General features: G+C 44.6%; 1 protein-coding gene across 3 annotated transcripts in view; it reads left to right on the top strand.

Annotated features, from left to right (window-relative positions):
• RAB11FIP3 (RAB11 family interacting protein 3) overlaps nucleotides 1-21725 on the top strand; it is a 175943-nt gene that overhangs the window by 25116 nt on the left and 129102 nt on the right. The window contains exon 1 of one of the 3 annotated variants that reach the window (XM_075069369.1): nucleotides 1000-1402. The exons of the other annotated variants lie outside the window; for them this stretch is intronic. The gene's annotated coding sequence lies outside the window, so the exon portion shown is untranslated. Of the gene's footprint in view, nucleotides 1-999; nucleotides 1403-21725 lie in introns of those variants that run through there. 3 annotated transcript variants of the gene reach the window in all.

Raw genomic sequence — 21725 nt, 5'->3', positions numbered from 1 at the left:
AATCCCTCTTAGTAGCTGTTCTCTACTTGCTTTACCTGTAAAGGGTTAAAAGTCTCACTGCTATGCATAGGTAAAAAGTGAGTGGGCACCTGGCCAAAGGAGCCAATGGGAAGGTGTAGCGAGGGGGCCTCACTCTCCCGCGCTCCTGAGGGGAATAGGCCAGAGAAGGTATGGCCACGGGTGGAGGCCCCGCCGCTTGTCTCCTCCCCCCCCACCCCCCCGAAGTCAAGGGGCGGGACAGGAAGTCCAAGGTCCCTGCCGCCTGTCCCCGCCCCCCGGAAGTCAGAGGGCGGGACAGGAAGTACAAAAGCCCGGCCCCAGCGCTCAGTTAGGAGGAGGCTGCCGGAGAAGGCAGACGCTGGGCCCGAGCTCCCGCTGGGCCCGGCCTACCCTGTGCTCGGTATCCGGAGGGGTACTGGCCTGACCTCCCCTGGGGCCAGTACCCAGAGGAGCCGACTGAGCTGTCCAACGCTTGGCCTGTGGAGGAGTGGACTGGACCTCCCAACGCCCGGTACCCCTAGGAGTGGACTGGACCTCCCGACGCCGGACACCCTGAGGAACCCATGGTTTGGGACCCCCCGGACGACGCTGGCGAAGGGCAGGTACCCAGTGAGGGGGAGGTTGGAAGTGGCCCGGGGGCAGCTGACTCCAGTCAGGCTGCAGACTCACCTGAGCCAATGTCAGTGTGTTTCGGTCAGGATCCCCCACTGACCGTCAGCAGCGGCGCTGACCGCTGCTAGGGCCCTAGGCTGGAACGCAGAGGAGTGGGAGGGCCTGCGTTCCCCCTTGCCACCCCTCAAGGGTGGCAGACTCCTGGCCGAGGAGGCCATCCACCTTTTGTGCTCAGCCTGCTGAAAGGAGCCATCTACAGGGCCTGGTTGCCTATTATCTTGTGCTCAGCCTGCTGAAGGCCTGAGCCTAGGACTGTGTATGCCCCGCCCTGTCCCAAGGGCCTGGGCTTTATAGACTAACTGTTTATCCTCTAGTGCTCAGCCCTGACTGAAAGGGCCTGACTGCTGAACTGCTTACGGCCCCGCCTGACCCGGGGCCGGGGGCGTCTAGAGGCCAGTCGATCGCGCTTCAGCCCTGGCACCCCGAGGGCCTGAAGTCACTTACTGACTGTTGTCGTTCGCCTCAGCCACCGCAGCAAAGGACGGGCCCAAGGCCGATGGAGTGCGGTGACGCCGTGTGGCTCCCCCTCGCTCTCCGGAGGGGTTGAGCCCGGTCCCACTTTACTACAGAAGTGGAATCTGTTAAAATTGAACCAAGACTCCCTTTTTTGTCCTGTTCTCCTGGAGAGAAGGGTCAGAGCAGCTGTGCTGTAAGAGCTTTGGGCCAGTTATAGAAAAAAATCATCAGTAAATCACTACCTAGAAACTACTCATTTAAAAGCCCCAGATACGTAATAAGATCAGGAAATGTCTCAGGAAGAATGCCGCTTCAGGTTTATTACTTTATGGCTTTTGATTCTCCTGGTGCCTAACCCCAGTGCTTTTGCTTTTGCTTGCTAACCTTTAAAGCTGACCTCAAGAAGAGCTATTCCTGAAATGCCTAATCCTTGGTAAAATGTTGTTTCTCCCTTTAAATCTAGCAAAAAGGCTAATTCCTAAAAATGTGTATTTTTTCTTTTATTACATAAAGACAAGTTTACTTTTTTAAGAACAGAATTGCATGTCTTAAGAGCCTTTGTGCACCATTGTTTTGTTTGTTTGTTTAAATTAGCTGGTGAAACAGCTGCACTTCTTCCCTTTGTTTTCTTTCTCAGCTCCTCCCCAGAGGTGAAGTGAAAGGGCTTGGGGGACCCTCAAGGAAAGGAATTTCCCAAAATGCAATGGGTGACCAATAGCAGCTGTGGAAAAATGGGAAAGGGGTGGGGAGAAAATAGGCCGCTTATATGAAGAAACAAGGTCCCAAAATGGACTGTCTCTTGAAAAACGGGATTATCTGGTCACATACAAGTGTGCCTTCCTGGGGTTCTCAAAGGGGTTTTGCCACTTGGTGGGCATCTACCCATTCCAAGGTCAAGAAAAGCTGTAACCTTGCGAGTTTAATGCAAGCCTGGAGTGGCCAGTATTAATTTAAAAGCTCTTGCGGGCCCCATCCTTCTGCACTCGAAGCTGCAGAGTGGAGAATCAGCCCTGACAAGGTTTTTTGAGGAAATCCTGACCGAGGGAGAATAGGGACCTCATGGACTATTAGAGGACCAGTGTGCTCCAGATGTGGAGCATTGTGGAAGGATCGCGGAGATACCTTTGTGTGATTATTACGTGGACAAAATGATCAGATTTGCCTGGAACCGTTGGCAGAAGTGCAGGGGTATTGACCCATCCAGCGACTGGCATCAGCATTACAGTGACTCTTAGACTAGAGAAGTTTCGAAACTGTTCTTTGTAAATTGTTTGGCTGTTTACCCCACTTCAGTGATGTTTAAAACAAATTTCCCTCTTACACGCCCCAGCTGTTGTTTTGGCTTGTCTGGCAGGCTACCGCGTCCTGTTCATCCTGCTTAATTGATACAGAGCCTGTCCATTAAGAGCTATCAGTCATTGGCTGAGCCTTCTCCTATAACAACCCTCAGCTTCAAAACCTTCCCGGAGAGAAATTCTTCCCCGTAAATATTTACGTGAGGTTGTTGAAACATTTTACCTCCCATATCACATGCCAAGGAGAAGACTCAATCAGAGGAAGTGATTGCTCCACCAGAAGCCCTGTCGCTCAGATTAGCCCAGTTGGGAGCCAGGAACTCCTGTTTGCTTTCTTGCAGGTAAAGCATACACATTGTTTCCATGAAAAAGTGGCAGGTAGACCACAACTTTATTGAAAGAAGAATGTATGTTTGTAACAGTGCCTAGCCATGGCGGCAGGGTGTCAATCAAGACGCTACTTGTATGTCATCTAGCCATATGTTGCCAGCTTAGACAATACCGATTATTGATACCACGGTTAAATACGTGAGGTGATGGCTTATCTTAACGCCAAGTGGATAGGCTGCGCGACCAGTATAATATTATTTTATATATCACGACTAGTCAAGTAATATTCGCATCGAGAGAAAGACAGGACTACTCGCCACACCACCAGACACAGAGCAGAAAGATATTTGCCCCCCAGCAGACGCCTGGATAGATATAGGAGAGAGTGAGATGACTATACTGCTAAGGCTGATTTAAATGTCTTGAGTCACATCAGACCCAAAATCCAGCCATCTTTATATTTGGTGTGGATTTTAAAGGATCACTGCTGAAACTGAAGAGGCCATCGTCAAGGTAATAGACCAATGGCCAGAGAAAGGAATCAATCTCCGTGTGTGTGTGTTGGGGGAGGGGGGAGCAATAGATTCATTTGTAGTTGCTGGCGCAGAGAGAAAACAATTCAACCTAGCTATGATGTATCCAAAGATTACCCTTTTGACAGAAATCCTAGCTGTGTGGCTTGCTATAAATATTAGTGAAAGTTCCAAGTGCAGAGGAATCGAGGAAATATGCTGGGAAAGTGAGTACAAATATCAGGTTGCCCCAAAAAAGTAAGCAGGATTGACGGGGCTGCCAGTCTAACTAAGCATCATCCCATATCAACTGAAACGTCAAAACTCTCCTGGTAAGAATCAGTCTAGAGATAAGGAGGTTAGTTCAATCAGGGAGGATGAGGCCCTCTTCTAGCAGCTGAGGTGTGAACACCAAGGGAGGAGAAACTGTTTTTGTAGTTGGCTAGCCAGGCACAGAATTCCCACTACATTCATCTGACGAAGTGGAGATTCTCTCCTCCAAGCTTATGCTCCCCGACACTTAATACTACTCCTCTCCTTTACCCTAATTTTTTTGCATGTAGGAGAGGACTACTATTCAAAATATCTAAGTTTAGCTGAAAAGAAAGCAATGAGCTCAGGTATATAGAGGTTACAATTGTTCTAAAATAAACACTCTCCAGGTGGGTCAGGTGCTGTGTTTTAGAAGCCTACACAATGTATGTGTGTTTGCGGGGGAAGTGTGTTGGTCAAAGGTGGTTCATTGCTGGATATGCAGTATTTGAGAGAAGAAATGAGAAGGTAATCTTTATTCTCTCTCTTCCCCTCCCCCCGCCTTTGGTCTGGCAGTGAAACGGCAGTTTGAATTTGTGACATCCCAGGTACGTCACAGTCTGAGATCCACAAAAAACAAAGTCTGTTCGATGAAGAGCTTTCAGGGACTCGCTAGTACTAGTTAACTGAGCGTTTTGCAAGAGCTTCCAGGAGAGAGGAGCATGGAAATGTACAAAAATGCATTTGTTTCTTTTAAAGTACTGAGAAATAACCTGAGAGAGAGTCTTGAAAAATGTAGACACACCCTCCTCTTCTCAGCAGTGAGCAAAAACATTTCTGCTTTGCTTCGACGTGCGGTTATAGATAGCACCTTTTGCAAGCTGGTGTGATCAGTGTGTATGTGTGTGTTACTACTTTTTATACTGTGCTCGGAACACAGGGAAAATGTTGTAGTTACCCCTTCTGATCTACGCTGCTGTAAGCCTACCTCTCTGATTAATCATTAGAATTGAAAGCTGTTTAGATTGACCTGTTCCTACCCACTAGCTTCAAATTTTATTTTCGTTGTATACAGTATTAGATGCACGAGTATATCATAACGTCAAGCAATAATATCAAATGTAGTCAGAGTTGGTAAGGAAGAGCTGACAACTTTCCTTCCCAAGTACCTTTTCAGTAATGACAGCATATTCTGTTTTCTGCATTATTACGATTTCTCAAATATGGCAGTATCCTCTCCACTGTCTCTTTCATGATGGTGATAGTGATGGCAGTGCTGCTGCTCCATTTGGAGCATGTTCCTTCTACCTTCATGGATTTCTAGACATTTCTGACTCATGTGCATTCCAGGGCTGTCTGGTTGCATTAAACCTTTCTCTTTCACTTACACTACAGTCTCTGAGCCATGTCTTCTGGATTTTATTTGATGTTTGGCTTGTAAAGGCTTGGACAGTGAGATCAAACCTTAAAGGGGTTGTGGGTGTTTTTGTTTTATTTGCTTATATTCTTTCCACTTTGTAAATTGTGCATTAAATGCATCCCATTAGGGTTGCCAGGTGTCTGGTCAGCACTGCCAACTGGGCCGTTAGCCCTGCTGCGCCTCTGGCCAGACTTTTAAGACAGGCTCCCTGCCTGTCCTGATGCTGCGTTGTGGCTTAGAAGCGGACAGCAGATCTGGCTCCTAGGCAGGGGATGGGGCCATGGGACTTTGCATGCTGTTCCCACCCCAAGCACCGGCTCCACATTCCCAGTGGCTGGGAACTGCAGCCAGTGGGAGCTGGGGGGGCAGTGCCCATAGGCAAGAGCTGTACGCGGAGCCCCCCCACCTAGGAGCTGAACCTGCTGTCCGCTTCTGGGGCGCAGCGCGGAGTCAGGACAGGCAGAGAGCCTGCCTTAACCCTGCTGCATCTCTGACTGGGAGCTACCTGAGGTAAGCCAATGCCCAGCTCTGAGCCCCCAGCCCAGTGCCCTCTCTTGTACCCAGAGCTCGTACCCCCTCCTGCACTCCAATCCCCTGCATCAACCCACAGCCCTCTCTCTCGTACTCTGAATCCTTTTGGCCCCAGCCTGGAACCCCCTCCTGCACCCCAAATCCTGCATCCCCAGCTGGAGCCCTCACCCCTTTCCGCACCCCAACTTTCTGCCCCAGCCTGGAACCCCAGCCTGCACCCTGAACCCCTCATTTCTGGCCCTACCTCGGAGGCTGCACCCCCAGTTAGGGCCCTCACCCCCTACTGCACCCCAATCCCCTGCCTCAGCTCAGTGAAACTGAGTGAGGGAGGAGGAGAGCAAGCCATCAAAGGAGGGGTAATTTAGTAAGTGGGGGCGGGGCCTTGGGGAAAGGGTGGGGCAGGAGGCGTGGCCTCATAAGGGATAAGGCTAAGGTGTTAGGTGGTGGTGTGCAATTAAAAAGCTGGTAACCGACATCCCATGCTAGCAAAGCGTGTTGCAGCACCTCCCAGGTGGATATACTATCCTCAGGGGATGCCGAGGGTGGGGCAGGGAGGGCATATGGGGTTGTGCCCCTCCCAGATTTGCTGCTTGGCTTGTACTGAGCATGCTCACACAGACTGAGCATGATCAGTAACGCTGGTGAAACCAGCTCCCCTCACTCTGTCCCCCACTGTCGTCAGACATGGGTCATCTCCATCCCTTTGTACAGGTAATCTGATGGGATTCACGTCCATCTGACAGTTTGGATGTGCTTTTATATAACTCCACCTAAGAAAAGCTTCACAGATTTGAGACACATTTTATTTAAAAATCGTAAGTAGTGTCAGGTTAGTTCCCACTGCTAGATGGGATAAAGCTTCTGTATGAAATGTGTTCTTTAATGTCCTAATATCCTTGTTATGTTTGTGTGTGTGTAAACCTTGGGCCATGTCTACGCTATAAAACTAGGGTGGCTTAAGTCAGGTCAACATAATTATTAAATCACTTGTGCGTGCACACGTGTCTGCTTGTGTCGGCAGTGTGTGTCCTCCCCAGGATTGCTTGTTTCGATTGGATTGTCAGTGTGGGGCATTGTGGGACAGCTCGTGAAAGCCAGTTACAGTCGATGTAAGCATGCAATGTCTACACTGACACTTTGTCAACCTCAGTACATCAATCGTGACTATGCTGCTCGGGGAGGTGGTGTTACTAAATCAGTGTAGAGAGAGGGAGCCGAATTTAAGTGAAGACGTTTCCACAACTAGGTCAACACAAGGCTGTCTTGCAACACTTTGGGAATAGTAACAACTTATATACAGTTTATTATTTATTTATTTTATTTATTTTTAGCGCAGTTTAAAGGTTAAGGCTACCATTTGCTTAGTTCCAGGTCTATCTGAAGTTTTGGGGCTCAGTATTTCCTCTAACTTAATGTGTAGTGCTCCATAGAATAACCATAGCTCCCAGTAGATGAAAAGAAAGTAATCTCCGCAGCAGGGATCCTATGTCACTATCTTTTGTATAGGTCTGTCGCATCTTACGCTGGGGTTACGTTCCGCAGTCAGCGCGTAAAGCGAAAATCGTGTATAGTCAAAATTACATTGAGTGTAATGGCGGGCGGAATTGCCTGCATTACAGGTACAGTATTAAAATTGTTGTTTTTCTCTCTTTTTTTTTTTTTTTTTTTTTTTTTGTTTTTGCCGACTGTGTAAAGCTGAAATCACGCATGTTAAATGCACGTAAGATGCGACAGACCTGTACGTACATTGTGATGCTCATACAAGTAATGTATCTATTTTTTCTTCAGTGCAAATCACAGTTGCTCAGACCCCATTCTAACAGTGCCCAATGATAGGAGGCCCCCTCAATAGACACATCTGGCAAGAATTGCACTCCAATTTGTGTTTGTTTTTTTCCCTCCAGTTTCATGAATCACAGGCCTGTTGTATTCCTGAGATCTTGCCATGCTGGGTTTGTACTTTTGGGGAGGAGGGAGAAATTCTTTTCAGTTCTCATCCCCAACCCAGCCCTGGCAGACTCTGCAATGCATCTGAAAGGTTATAGTGAAGGAGGCACACTCATGAATCTGCTCACTTATTTTCTCTTTCACTTTCATTACCTAGAACAGTGGTTTTTAAGGGTGCAGGAGGGGGTCTGGGCTTTGGGCTGGGGTGCAGGCTCTGGGGTGGGGCCAGGGATGAGGGCTTTGGGGTGCAGGAGGGGCTCCAGGTTTGGAGGGCTCAGGGCTGGGGCAGGGGGTTGGGGTGCAGACTTGCCTCCGGTGGCTCCTGGTCAGCGGCACAGCTGGGGTGCAGAGGCAGGCTTCCTATCTTCCTGGCACTGTGGACCACGCTGTGCCCTAGAAGCGGCCAGCAGCAGATCCGTCTCTTAGGCAGAGGCGCACAAGCAGCTCTGTGTGGCTCTTGCCTTTTAGGCACCTCCCCTCCCCCCAGCTCCCAGTGGCTGGAAACCGGCCAATGAGAGTGTGGAGCCAGTGCTTGTGGTGGGGGCAGCGCAGGGAGCCCCATAGCCCCCCTGCCTAGAAGCCAGATCCGCTGCTGGCCGCTTTTGGGGCGCAGCGTGGTGTCAGAGTGTGTAGGCACTAGCCTGCCTTAGCTGGGCAGCACCACTGACCGGGACTTTTAATGTCATGGTTGGCGGTGCTGACGAGCGATCCAGTGCCTTGCATGCTGTGACCCAGTACTGGGTTGCAAGCCGAACTTTGAAAAATGCTGACCTAGAACTATGTGGTGCAAATGATTAGCAATAATCCGTTTAAACAACTTGCAGAAGATAAACCAACCTAATTATTTTTTCAGTTTATACACAAGTGTGTGCAATATTTGAGCATCTTTAAAGACAATGTATTTAATATACCATGATAAATGGCCATTTAAAAACAAACAAACAAAAAATCATGCTGATCTCCTACTGCTGGATATGCTACATATCTAACTGAAACTCGCTAGACTATAGATACTAACTTGACCCAGTCATTTTGTGGTCTGACAGCCCTGATGAATGAAAATGTGGTGAAGAGAGGGTTCCTTTATTCAATTCTAGAATTCTTTTGAGGATTAGCAATTAAATGGATCTCTAGACTGAAGTACTTAGCTGTGTGATTGAAATTACAGCCTACATGCTTTATTAACTTGATGACTTTAATAGGATAGCCACCAATTGCAGCAAAGTCCAAAGCCCCCAGGCCAGCATTGAAAATTTAAAGATATAGAGCAAGGGTAGGCAACCTATGGCATGAGTGCCGAAGGCGGCACACGAGCTGATTTTCAGTGGCACTCACACTGCCTGGTCTGGGGGGCTCTGAATTTTAATTTAATTTTAAATAAAGCTTCTTAAACATTTTAAAAACCTTATTTACTTTACATACAACAATAGTTTAGTTATATATTATAGAAAGAGACCTTCTACAAACATTAAAATGTATTGCTGGCACGCAAAACCTTAAATTAAAGTGAATAAATGAAGATTCGGCACACCACTTCTGAAAGATTTCTGACCCCTGGTACAGAGAAACTGTTACGAATATAGTTCTTCAGACAGCAGTAATGTGACCGAGGGAAGGAAATTCTCCTTTTAGATTTTTTTTCAAAATTAATTTTAAATGTACTATCCCTCTTCAGCCTGTCTCCAAGCATTTATCCCTTGATGACTTCCTGTCAGAGGGGTTTTCATAGTGATGGGAGAGAAATTTGTCCTTCTATTGTCTGCTAAGGAAAGATGCCAATATCAGGGGTCTAGGGAGACAGGAGTGAATGGAGGACAAAGGCAGCTCCAGAAGAAGGACTGGAGGCATGGTCAGCACCTTGTGCTTTTACTGCCTTTGCTACTGAGTGCCTAAGCTGAAAGTGAGAGGAGCGTAATTATGCACAGTATTGGCAGACTCAGTGGGACCATGGTGAATTCAACAGCGAGAACTTTTAAAGTTTCACTCCACCTAGCAAAGTGCTGAAGATCATTGGATGAAATGTTGCAGCTAGCTGTCGATACTGTGCACACTATAGCCAGCAGAAGCACTGTTATGTATTTTTGGTTTTTTCTTTCCATTTGGCACAATAAGGCAATGATGCAATTGCTAAAATGACTTGCTTTCCAAATAAGAACAAATAAAAATGTACTGTAGCAATTATAAGGACCTGTCAGACTTAGGATTATTGTTATTAATCATTTATATACTATTGTAAACGTAATGGATCTTCATGAAGTTAGATTAAAAGCACACAACTTGAAAATTAGTCACTTAAAAAAAAATTGTGTGAAGTAGTTCCAAGTCTTGTATCTGAGTTGCTGTGTGAAAGACCCACACAAACAATGGTGAATGATGTAGGGCTGCCAAATGCACAAAATAAACTGAAAAAATAGGGCAATACTTTATCTACTCATTAAGTGTCTTAACATCTAAGATGACTATATTAATAGTAGATAAACAATTTTCCAACAGAACTGTGAATTCTAAAGAGATGGTGTCCCTTCCCAAAAGTTCTTACCATTGCACTTCATCCACTCTCTCATTTGTGAATGGCTGCATGTGTTTGAAGTTAATGTTCTAACTGCCTTTTAACTGAGAAGGTATGGCGGCTTGTCTGACTCCCTTGTGCTATGTACTATCTGCCTAGGGAATTGAAAGATGCAAGCAGTTGTTGTTAATATTTTGCAGGCATCTTTCAGAAGGCGTCTGCTTCTCGGTGTTGCGTATGTATCACTGTTTACCATTTGGGATCTGAGGTATGATGCTTCTTCTGTGTTTACCCATGAAAATAAAACAGATTTTAGTTTCATAAATCCTGTTTTTTGCAATTTTTTCCCCTAGGGATGTTTGAAGGTCTTGATCCCACAAGGATCTTGTTCCTTCCTGAAGTCCTGGGTCTTTTAGGTTATATAGTCCATCTAAACTTATGCATCATTATCCTCTGTTTGCTCATTATTCCAGAGACCTTTTCTGATTCTGGAGGATGTTCTGTTTGTCCAAGATGTCTGCTTTAGACACAGTTTTTAGTGAACAATAAAACTTTCTGAAGATTCTGGAAGGAGGGAGATTCTGGAAGCATGGCTCTAGACAGAATTGACTGCGTAAGAATGGTATTGTCATACTCAGTAGTTCTGCTCCCAGAGAGGGAGTCTCTGAATCATATCTTCTTCTTTTATTGGCCAAACCAAGTTTTTACCAGCCTTGGCACTTGCAGAACCAGTGCAACTGCGGGAACTGGAGTCAATTATCTTGTGCATAAATAGATGTCTCCTTCACTCTATTTTTTTTTTTATTACTGGTGGAAAATGTAAGAAGCAGAACAAGTTTTTTCCCATTCTAGGCTGAATTGGGAATGCTGGCAGTTGACAAATTGGAGGGTGAGTTTTGTGACTGAGTAACTTATTTTCCTCTCAATAAAGCTAGCATAGTATGGAATTTTAAAATATCAATTTAGAGTCACTACAGGTGTGGTAAGATGTCAGATCTCTCTACACTGTTACATTGCTCATCTAGACAACAGGGGTTTGAAAGGTTTGATTGTTCACCTGGACTTCTAGAATTCTGATTGAACCAGAGTATTTCTCTGCAAGAACAGCAGAGAATCCTGTGGCACCTTATAGACTAACAGACATTTTGGAGCATGAGCTTTCGTGGGTGAATACCCACTTCGTCAGACGCAGGTAGTGGAAATTTCCAGGGGCAGGTATATATATGCTAGCAAGCAAGCTAGAGATAACGAGGTTAGTTCAATCAGGGAGGATGAGGCCCTGTTCTAGCAGTAGAGGTGTGAAAACCAAGGGAGGAGAAACTGGTTCTGTAATTGGCAAGCCATTCACAGTCTTTGTTTAGTCCAGAGCTGATGGTGTCAAATTTGCAGATGAACTGAAGCTCAGCAGTTTCTCTTTGAAGTCTGGTCCTGAAGTTTTTTTGCTGCAGGATGGCCACCTTAAGGTCTGCTATAGTGTGGCCAGGGAGGTTGAAGTGCTCTCCTACAGGTTTTTGTATATTGCCATTCCTGATATCTGATTTGTGTCCATTTATCCTTTTCCGTAGTGACTGTCCAGTTTGGCCGATGTACATAGCAGAGGGGCATTGCTGGCATATGATGGCGTATATTACATTGGTGGACGTGCAGGTGAATGAACCAGTGATGGTATGGCTGATCTGGTTAGGTCCTGTGATGGTGTCGCTGGTGTAGATATGTGGGCAGAGTTGGCATCGAGGTTTGTTGCATGGATTGGTTCCTGAGCTAGAGTTACTATGGTACGGTGTGCAGTTGCTGGTGAGAATACGTTTCAGGTTGGCAGGTTGTCTGTGGGCAAGGATTGGCCTGCCACCCAAGGCCTGTGAAAGTGTGGGATCATTGTCCGGGATGGGTTGTAGATCCCTGATGATGCGTTGGAGGGGTTTTAGCTGGGGGCTGTATGTGATGGCCAGTGGAGTCCTGTTGGTTTCTTTCTTGGGTTTGTCTTGCAGTAGGAGGCTTCTGGGTACACGTCTGGCTCTGTTGATCTGTTTCCTTATTTCCTCGTGCGGGTATTGTAGTTTTGAGAATGCTTGGTGGAGATTTTGTAGGTGTTGGTCTCTGTCTGAGGGGTTAGAGCAGATGCGGTTGTACCTCAGTGCTTGGCTGTAGACAATGGATCGTGTGATGTGCCCGGGATGGAAGCTGGAGGCATGAAGGTAGGCATAGCGGTCGGTAGGTTTTCGATATAGGGTGGTGTTAATGTGACCATCACTTATTTGCACCGTGGTGTCTAGAAAGTGGACCTCCCGTGTAGATTGGTCCAGGCTGAGGTTGATGGTGGGGTGGAAGTTGTTGAAATCGTGGTGGAATTTTTCTAGAGTCTCCTTCCCATGGGTCCAGATGATGAAGATGTCATCAATGTAGCGTAGGTAGAGAAGGGGCGTGAGTGGACGAGAGCTGAGGAAGCGTTGTTCCAGGTCAGCCATAAAAATATTGGCATATTGTGGGGCCATGCGGGTGCCCATAGCAGTGCCACTGATCTGGAGATATATATTGTCATCAAATTTGAAATAGTTGTGTGAGAGTATAAAGGCACACAACTCAGCAGCCAGTTGTGCTGTGGCATCATCAGGGATACTGTTCCTGACAGCTTGTATTCCATCTGTGTGTGGGATGTTAGTGTAGAGAGCCTCTACATCCATGGTGGCTAGGATGGTGTTTTCTGGGAGGTGACCAATGCAAGAATTCATTCAAATTATCTAGTTGTCCCAGTCATTAAACATCTTTTTGTCTTTTTAAACCATAAGTTTCCCATGTTTGTTTGTAATTAGGGTGACCAGATGTCCCAATTATAGGGACAGTCCTGATTTTTTGGGTCTTTTTCTTATATAGGTTCCTATTACCCCTCACCCCCATCCGGATTTTTCACACTTGCTGTCTGGTCACCCTATTTGTAATTAACTCAGCCTCAGGTTTTTTAGGAAGGGACAAGTTAATCTCCATTGTGAGCTCCAAAGCTTCCTTTCAGCAAGAAAGCTCATGAATGTCTTGTCTTAGATTTCTACTGCTGCATAGGAATGCCCTGCTTCACCCCGTGCCTAAGTTTAGAAGACTTTCAGTAAGTGGTGTGATGAGCGTGTTAGGTGGTGGTCTGATTTCATGCTTCCAATGTTTATCCCACTTAGTTGTCCAGGTGAGTCTCTATTACATACCCATAAATGCTGAGGTACAACTCTGTCCTCTGTGGTATCCACTATAGGATAGGTTTTCACCTTTTTATAGTCAAGATTTGTGAAGTTCCTTGGCACGTTAAAGAGCACATGATAATAGGATCCATGAAAAAGGATAGGTTTTTTTGTGTTTTTGTATTGACCTGGCTTTTGCAGGAGTTATGTTGTCTAGAGCAGGCCTTTGGCTGTGGTGGATCTGCCAAGTTTCATGGGTTGGGAGGTGGAAATTCTTCTGTGGGGCAGTGAAGCAAATCCTGCCTGAAGAACATTATTTCTGATTCTATGAATGCCATTAGGGAGTGAAAATTCCCAGATTACTCATGCTATTTAGTGTCCTGTGTTCTAGCTGTCCACTTGGTTATCATTCTTCAAAAGGCTTTTCTTCTCCATTCATATGTTGGGAGCAGTATTTTTCCACAGTTATCTCTAGATATTGTTATACTCCCACTGGTTTCAAGATTAAAATATGGAAACTATATGTCAGCTTCATTACAATAATTTTAGGGGTCAGATCTATCAATCTTTCCTCTTATCGGTGTTTGTCCTGGTTTGGAGGGGATTGTAATTTTGTTTCTATCCTAGAACTTTTTTCCTTTTACAGACTTGCTCACTGCTACAGAAGAACTACCAGTGGTGGAAATGGATGTCTTATTGCAAGGGAATTTAAATAAAGCTAGAAGAAGCATTGGATTTGAATTGTGGATTTTATCTGGCCTCTCCATGTTTTACTAAGTTATTCGTCGCTTTTCAAAAATCAAATCTAAAAGCCCATGAAGAGTTTACCCTCTAGCTTTGAGAAAATGTTTTGCTCTCCTCTAGACTTTGATATGATCCTGATTGATCTTGCTTTAGCCATTTCAGGCTGGGCAAAGGGGTGCACCACTGGAGTGCTTGTGAACTGTTAAACCATAAAAGCTTTTGAGAGCTTCTTGATGTCCCAGAATTTTCTGACTCTAAACTGAAACTGCTGCAAAAAGAGAAGCTGTAACTGGGAGGAGAACTTGTTCAACTTTCAAACTGGTTTGGCCAAACTAATATATTTGACAGCAGGGAGTGCCTGCTTGCGGAGAGTGCCTTGTTTTGGCATTGAGATTTGGGTGGCAAGAAATCAAGAATGTCTTCCTTTAACAGTATGATTAAAGGGTCCTTTTCTTTCAGCGTGGTTGCTGTTTTTCTAAGAAGCTGTCTTCAATCAGCCCTTTTCACAGGGTTTTTTTTTTTTTTTTTTTTGGTTAATCTAATGTATGAAATTTTGTGGTTTAATAAATAAAAAAACTTTATAGAGAAATTAGAAATCATGTTTAGACTTTATCTACTATAAAAGACATAATGAAAACTTTGTTCTCAAACTAGCCTTATGTATGGTGTGAAACCGCAGCACTTCTGATACTTTGAGGATATTCCTCAGCAAGATAAACTGTAAGAAACCGTGCCTGCCCCCTTACTTGCCTCTGCTACATAGCTTTATCCTGCAGTCTTCTTGATGATGATGATGATGATGATGAAGAAGCACACACGTTTCCTACATTGTTCCTATTTCAATAAATGTGTGTAACCCTGCATAAGGAGGGTGTAAATCCTATGAGGTTCAAAGAAAGCCAGCTGTCAGCAGATTACTTGGCCTAATACATCAGTTTTGTCTGCTGGTGGGTTTTTGGTTGGGGGCGGGGGGAAGAGACATGCTTTTTTGTTTCAGCTGCCTTATAGGGGTGTTGGCCACCTCTTTTTACAATTGTATATGTACTTTGGCTTGGATTCCAGTCTTTCCTTCCTGCTGAAACCTGAGGTTTTGAAGGAAAGTATTTTGTTGTATTTTTCACACTCCCAATCCATATGGCTCTCTTCTTCTAAAAATGTCCTTGCTTTAGTAGTGGTAGGATATTTATCCTATATACAAGATACTTATTTAGTCAGCTGCATGGCTTTTTGGTTCAGTCTCCATTCCTGATTAACTTTTAAATGCAGTTCTTCCTTTTGTTTTTTTCTTTTAAATAGAACTTTTGAAAGAAGCTGGAATATTCCACACCTTGCCTCATCCTTATCCTCAGATACTTCACAGTGTTGTTAATGGGAGTTTTCACCTAGAGACAAGAAATTTTACTGTATATCTACTCCTTTCCTGACACATTGCACACAACTTCAGACTGTGGAAGTTAGAATACTTCCTGTGTCAGCATTTGAATGAGAGTGAGTCTGTGAATGACTAGTCATGATACCTGGAACAAAATGTTTGTTGTTTAATTTAATGTAATTCATATAAGAGATCCTTGTACAAAACCAGTGAACTTGGTGACATATATCAAATGTCCAGCATGTGCCAAGACAGCCTTTGTCTTGCTAAATCAGGAAAAATGGACTTGAAAGTTGACTTCTTAAATGGTTAAGATTTAATTTCCCCACCCCGTCCCCCCACTCCCCCCTGGAGGGAGAAGAGGAAGGGAGGCTGCATGTTCCAATCACTGATTAACTTGGACAGGCCTCTGAGGTAATGCTAAGTGTTTGTTGACTTCTGTTTTTGTATTTTTTTTTTTTTAAACTGACCTGATTTATTTCAAGCAAGATGACCAAGTGGATTGAATGTGAGATGCTCATTCCACTCAGTTCTAGAATATATCCTACCCATTGTTTCGTTGGAGCTTCTGACAGATTAGTGTGAACTGAGCAACTTTCTCCACTGTCTTTTCATATTAGTCCCAAGAAGTAGGTTTCAGTCTCCTTTGGCATAGGGGGAGATGGGAACAAAACGGAACTGAATACATCATTCCTCTTCTTTAATTAACTTTCTTGTTGGGTTGAGGGATCTTTCTTCCTTGCAGTTTTGAACATTTTCAGGATTAAAGTGACAAGAGACAGTGTATGATCTGACATGCATGCAGGAACTTGTTTTTTTGCCAAGCTGCAGAAGACATTCCTGCTGAGCGTTATTTATGCTAGACCTTTGCAAAAAAAAGCTTTAACAGACTAAACTATCAGCTTTGCGTTTTTTAGAAAAGCCACAAATAGATCAGAAGCAAAGAGCAGTGTACTGCCCTGGGAATTATAGATAAATACCACCACTTACAAATCTTGCCTTGCTCAGTCATAATTGACCATCACTTCTCGCTGTAATGAGTTCCAGTCCCTTGAGGATATTTTAAAGATTAATTAATTAGCTATAATTGCAGCAGAATAGAAACTGCCTCTCGGGCAGGCATAGGGATCTCTGGATGCCTTCTGCAACACTAAATACCTTAACAAATTACTGACTCATAAACCTAGACAGGAAAGGTGCAAACCTAACTTTTAACCAATTCATTTAACTGGTCTGCTATTTATATTGGCTAAACAGTGCTTCTGAATATGGGTGTCCAGCATGGTAGTTTAGATTACAGCTGCAGGCCTCTGGGAAATATGCCGCATTGCCGTGTCGTCATGATACACTTACACCATGCCTGTGTCTTACCAATCTCTCTTTTCCGAAGTGCAGATAAATAGATATGGAGTGAGCCCACACAGGTATGGCATGTTCATAAAGGTCCATCCTTTTCCTGTAACAGGCATGTGGCATCTCACTGACTTACAAATCATATGTGATCTAATTAGAACTGCTTGATGTGTGACAGCACATGCCACTAACAAACTGTACAGCACTGTACTATCCTGCAGAGAGAATTACAGGCGTTCAACTGTGGCTTGCCTGACACTGAATGATAAAATGATACAACTAGTATGATTTCACTAAGTGTAATGTTTTTTAACACTCATTGAAAAAAGGAGTGATTTAGCACTTATTTTAAAAGAAGCAAACCTTTTTCATGCATATTTCTAATTACACACTGAGTTTAAAAATGCTCCATTTCCTCTTGCATTGTTACGAACCTCTTGAGGTCACCCCTCATTTCAACTAACGTTTCTCCCCATTTCTCATTAATGTGCAATTAAGACCTCACTGGTTTTACTGCTTCAAAAAGGAAGATCTAACTAAGGGCATGGCTACACTTACATTTTTGCAGCGCTGGTAGTTACAGCTGTGGTCGTACACCTGTGTAGGGCCAGCGCTGCAGTGTGTCCACATTTGCAGCATTTGCAGCGCTGTTGGGAGTGGTGCATTGTGGGCAGCTATCCCAGCGTTCAAATGGCTGCAACGTGCTTTTCAAAAGAGGAGGGTGGGGTGGAGTGTGACAGGGAGCTTGCGGGAGACAGAGAGAGTGGATTTTTGGAGCAGACACTGTGTGACAGCTCCCTGCCTTGCAAATTCTGGCCATTTCCCCCATCCCTCTCTCAATCACTCTTAAATGTAAAAAGGCTTCAGACCAGATAAGCAGCTTCTCTGACGGACTCCCTCCCCTCCTCTCCCCCACCGTGCTGTTTGTCTCCTCAAGCAAACAGCTGTGAACATTCCAAAGCCTCGGCTCGCTCGCTCGCTGCAGCAAAGAGCAGCTGTGTTTGTTTTTTAGATAAGTAGCTCCGGGGAGTACCTTCCGGTTTGTTGTATACAGGAACTGTGGGATACCTCCTAATACCCTGGAGGCCAATAACAGCGCTGGTGAGTGTCCACACCTGATGAGCAGTGCTGCATCAGCAGCGCTGGATTCGCTACACCCGTAGCAGACCAGGTGTACAGCCAGCGCTGCGGGAAGGGAGTTGCAGCGTTGGCTGAGCTCTGTAAGTGTGGACACCTGGTAAGTTGCAGCGCTGTAACCCCATCAACAGCGCTGCAACTTGCAAGTGTAACCAAGCCCTAAGTGACCCGAAGGGTGATGCTTTCATGTCCCTTGCAGCTGCTGGCCTGAACACACTGTCTGGTTTAGTTTGGTTCTTCCCCCTGTAGATAGCATTCGTTTCAGCGTGGGAAATTGGTTCTCATCTCTACTGTAGTTGAGGGTTATGTAACTGCTTAGCTGAATGGGGAAGGAAATAAGTGTTTTATGTACTGTTTTACAGTGTTATGCTACGTTAGAGGCAGCACTTCATTGTTGGCTAGTAACTTTATTGTTTTGAAAGAGTTTAATTGCATTATTTTAAAACTCTCTGGTTTAGTCTGATATTAAAGATAATCTAACCATGTATTGATCTGATTTAGAAAAAGGAATAAATATCTCTTGGGAGACACCCCCCTCCCCAAAGGAAACCAAAATTCTTAACACAACACTTTAACAGTAATTTTAAATACAAACTTTAATTTCAGTTTCCTCATCAATGTAGCAGGAGATTAAAAAAGAAACCACCTTGACATTTTCAAAGCATTGGAAGCCGAGGAATTTTGAAACTGTAGGGAAGATATATATATATATATATATATCATTTTGGTTAATTTCAAAAGCAGTCGGTTACTACAATTTTTGTAGCCCTTGATTTCTCATGTTACATTGGGAGCAGCAATCAGTCCTAATCAATATTGTGTAACTGGAACTGTTGCTGGGAATTGACGGGGGAGAACTGGGTTTGTGTCATTTTTTATGATGCGTAAAAGAAGACTCTTGTCCTTCCAGCTCCTTATTTACATTTGTGATTTGCATCTTCTGTGCTGCACCTTTTCCTGAAAGATACTCCAAAAGCTACATATTTAGGAGGCTTGACATCGGAGCCGGTGCTAGGCATAAGCAGACTAAGCAATTACTTAAGGCCCTGAGCTCCTCAAGAGAGGAACCCCACTCACTTTTTATTATAAGAACTTGCCTGTTTTTAGTATTTCGGCGGGGGGGGAGGGAGGAGCAAAAATATTGCTGCTTAGGGCACCCAATAGGCTACCACTGGCCTGCTGGACATCACAAGTAGAGTGAAATCTGTGCAAAGGAGAGGGACTTTTAGTCACTTCAAAATGCATTTGGGTTTCACACTGGTCAATCATTTGTGAGAAGAGGTCTCTCTTTATGAAATACTAACCATCCTCCTTACTTCTGTTAAGAGCTGAGAATGCTTTCACCGCTTCTGGTCCTTCAGGGGGTTCTCCACCAAGAGACAAGAAGACAAGAATTGTTGTTTTTTTTTTTATTTTTGAAAGTAAAATAACAAACACAATCAACTCTGCCCAGGAGGAGAAAACCTTTTTGGGCCATATGTGTACATCCAAAAAGAACCACAACAACAAGAAGTTGCAAACCCAACTTTATTTTTCTTTACAAGTCACCCTCAAGGTTTTTGTGTAGTACTTCTCTCAAAAGTAAAACCTCTGCCTTTATCTTAAAAACACAGGAAACTTTGTTATCTGAGTTTTATAAACCTGTTTTATTTAAATATTTTTGGAAAATATCTTGGGTAGTTTAAAGTTTGTGGGTTGTTTTTTTTTCCTGTAAAACTTTGGCAAGTGTTAGTTGCTGCTTTTGTGTGTGTGTTCTCTCCAGTAGACAAAGGTCCTTAAATTGTTGGATGATTATTCCAGAAAGAGCAGTTCTGCTGCTAAAACTTGGATGATTCTGTGATCTTAGTTTCCAAATGGCAACATTTCTGCCAGCACAGAGTGTAGGGTTACCCTGTAGCATTAAAGAGGGCACTTATTCTTTTTATATGAATAATTCAGCTTCATATGCGGTAACTTTTTTCTCTCAGGTGATTCCCCTGATTCTCGTTTCCCAATGCTGTTCTCATTTAGGCTTCCCTAACTTAGCTGACCTGGAGTTTGATCCTGTGAGGCAGCTTCCAGAATTGATGGTGCTCAGCACTTTGTGGGATAAACCCCTCTAGAGAAGTGATTTATGTCTGTGCACCCGTAGGTAGGTTGCAGTGCTACTATAGAGTAGCACTGCAATCTGCTTGCTGCCAACATGATCTGTCATTTTATAGTTACTGGAATAAGAGACTTGATGACTAGACGGTAAGGGGGATTGCTGAAGACCCTTCTCCCCACACCAGCTTCTCTATGGTATTAATGAAGTTTAGATGATTTACCTTGATCACACCAACCATTCGAAAGCTGATGCAGAAAACCTGATCAGCTCCTTTTAGAATGAGAAGTCCTGCCATGTCACACTTCTTAGATCAGGTGTTTCTGTCCTTGTATGCAGCCAAACTATTCTTCCTTCTCCTCCCCATTGGCTTGAAGTCAATAGGGAGCAATGCTTTTGACATTTGACAATGTGTAGATAGTACAGTGATACATGCTCTAGAAATGTTTCTAGATAACACCTTAGTTTGTCAGAGGCCCAGTGAAACAGCCCAGAGACTGAAACTTGGGAATATTTATGGCCCTACCCATCTTATAGGCACTGCTGAAGGTATGCTTGGAATGTGGCTGGAACATTTGGTATGTTTTGGTGCCTGCTTTATTTATAATTACACTTAAATAACACTCCACCTGCATGTTAAATGTGGGTTTTGTTTTTTTGTTACTTTCTTAAAATTACTACCAAAGGACAGTGTGTTTTGGTTTTTATTTAAGTTAATGCTATTTCTAAAGTATTGCTCATGGAACTGCTGCTGCATAGCCTCACTGCAGGACCTGCATCATGTGCCTCAGAAGCCTAGAGCTCTTCTGAAGGAGTGGAGCTGTTTATGGAGTGTGCATCCATCCCCCTACGAGCCAGCATTGCAGTCATGTTCTGAGAGGTCTGTTTCACAGCCACCATCAGTTCTACCTCCAGGAATACAGGCAGCCTTGGATCCATCCCATTATATTGCCAGCTCTCACTACAAAAGGTGAACATGGTGAATCCCTGACCACCAGGAAAGAGCCATTTCTAAGTAAGGGAGATTTTTACACTAAAAGAGTGTCCTCTGCACTGGACGGGCTCTTCATGGGCAGCCGAATTCAGGCTGGCATCACCTTAGCCCCCTGTCTTGGGCATGAGAGAACTCAGATGGCATCAGACCAAGCAGAACAAATAAAAACACTATGGACGCCATGTGACACACTATCTCCATGCTTTTGCTACCCAATGCTAATTATGGTGGGCAATATTGCAAATGTGGTCCCTCCCGATACAAAAATCCCACAGCCTAAGAACTTCTCCCTGGAAAAATGTGGGGGACACAAATCTATTTCACACAGGTATGTGGGGCTTTGCCCTTAAGATTAGTTGCTCAAGCAAATCAATTCCCTGTTCTCTGAGCACTAAAATGGAAAACTTTATGGAAAGCTGAGGTTATTCAGAGTCATTGGAAATGTTGACTTACAATCCTGGCTCCTGCCAGACACTATGGAAAGGAATAGAGATCGTAGGGCAAATAGAAGCAGTCCTTGAAGTATAATGGGAGAAAATGCCACATTGCAAGTGGAATACATGCAGGTTGTTGAAGCGAGGTTACTCGCTGTCCTGAATTGCAGCAGAGCAATCAGCATGACTCCCAGGCCATGGCTACACTTGCTAGTTGCAGCGCTGGTGAGGGGGTTACAGCGCTGCAACTTAGCAGGTGTCCACACTTAAAATCTCAGCCAGCACTGCAACTCCCTGTTTGCAGCGCTGGCTGTACACCTGGGTCCACTACGGGTGTAGCAAGACCAGCGCTGCTGCTGCGCTGTAATTGGCCTCCAGGGTATTAGGAGGTATCCCAGCATACCTTTTCAGCCTCTCTGGTCATTGCTTCGCTCTCCGCTGCCCTGGGCTCAGAGCCTGGAGAGGAGGGGGAGGGTGTAGAGGAACCTGAGAGGGAGGTTACTGAGGTGTTTGGAGACTC

This window comes from Chelonoidis abingdonii, chromosome 9 (assembly GCF_003597395.2).
Source record: "Chelonoidis abingdonii isolate Lonesome George chromosome 9, CheloAbing_2.0, whole genome shotgun sequence".
Taxonomy (NCBI): Eukaryota; Metazoa; Chordata; order Testudines; family Testudinidae; genus Chelonoidis; species Chelonoidis abingdonii.
Note: the sequence above shows the minus strand (reverse complement) of the source record. Positions and strands in the feature narration are given on the sequence as shown.